This window comes from Cynara cardunculus, assembly GCF_001531365.2.
Source record: "Cynara cardunculus var. scolymus isolate 2C chromosome LG 12, CcrdV1, whole genome shotgun sequence".
Classification (NCBI taxonomy): Eukaryota; Viridiplantae; Streptophyta; class Magnoliopsida; order Asterales; family Asteraceae; genus Cynara; species Cynara cardunculus.
In genome coordinates this window covers 33854951-33856680 of record NC_037539.1, presented here as the reverse complement: position 1 = coordinate 33856680, position 1730 = coordinate 33854951, and positions in this window count along the sequence as shown.

The following is a 1730-nucleotide window of genomic DNA, read 5'->3' as shown; positions in this document are numbered from 1 at the left end:
TTGAGGTGGCATCATGAGAATTGAGTATTGGGGTGTTGATGAATTGTGGTTGAGTTTGAGATATCCCACATTGGTGAAGAGTTGAAAATTTTGAACAAAATGAAGTGTATAAGAAAGGTGGAGTGGATGTCTTTGTGTCAAATATGAGGTTTGCCTCATAGGGTTGTCTTTCTTTGGATGACTCTTTTGAAATCTATAACAATGGTTGGAAACCAATCAGACCAAATGTTAGAAATTATAGTGCAAAATTAATTATATTTTATTATTATATCTTATATATATATATATATATATATATATATAACCTTGGGGTGATGAGGTGACACCATGAAGATTACAAACTTTAAAACCTTGTGGTGATGAGGTGGCATATGCATTGGTGCATTTGTGTCGATTCATGGAGTTTGTCTCATAGGGTATATATAGATTCCTTTGTGTCAAATATGAGGTTTGCCTCATATGGTTGTCTTTCTTTGGATGACCGTTTTGAAATCTATAACCATGGTTGGAAACCAATCACACGAAATGGTAGAAATTATAGTATAAAATTAAAGATTTGTCTCATAAGGTTGTCTTTCTTTGGATGACCCTTTTGAAATCTATAACCATAGTTGGAAACCAATCAAACCAAATGGTAGAAATTATAGTGCAAAATTAATTATATATATATATATATATAAACCTTGGGATGATGAGGTGACACCATGAAGATTATAAAATTTAAAACCTTATGGTGATGAGGTGGCATATGGATTGGTGCATTTGTGTCGGTTCATGGAGTTTGCCTCATAGGGTATATATATATATATATATATATATATACATATATAAGAGGAAGAACCAAGAGTATTTAGGTGACATCATGAGAATTAAAGTATTGAGGTGTTGGTGCATCTGTATATATATTAAAAGAAGAACCAAAAGTATTGAGGTGATATCATGAGAATTGAGTATTGAGGTGTTGGTGAATTATGTTTGAGTTTGAGATATCCCACATTGATGAATAGTTGAAAATTTTGAACAAAATGAAGTGTTGGTTCATTTTCGTCCACCCTTTGTTTGCAAAAAAGTCACCTTTATAAAAAATCTTTATATATATAGGTCTCTCTCTATAAATAAGATTCACAAGAAATGATGTGTCACCCTAAGAATTGAGTATTATATATTTCTTGCACTGAGCTTGAGTTTGTGTATCCCACATTGATAGAGAGATGAACAATTGACAACTGAAGGTAGGTTATATAAGAGGAGGTTGATGTATCTTTATTTTGACTCATGGAGTTGGTTCTCTTGGCTAATCTTATAAACCCATATCACTGGTTCATGTTGGTTAACCCTCTAATTCATGGGGTTTGTTCATTTTGACGAACACTTTATTTGCAAAAAAAATGTCTATATAAAAAAAATCAATATATCAATACAAAGAAAACTAGAAAATAATAAGGTGGCATCACTAAAACCAAATATTTTAAAATTCTTGCATTGTGGTTGGATTTTGGTATCCACATTGATTAGAAATTGATATGTCAATAAGAAAAATGAGTATATAAGAGAAATATGAGTTCCCTTTGAAAATTAAAAGGTTCATTTGGCTATATAAGCCATGTTTATCTTTAAATGTTTGGAGCAATTGTCTAAACTCACGTGATTGGATCATTTTGACTGAACTTCCAAACATATACGGTTGACTCATTTTGACCAACCCTTTTTTTGTGACAAAATTAATCTAT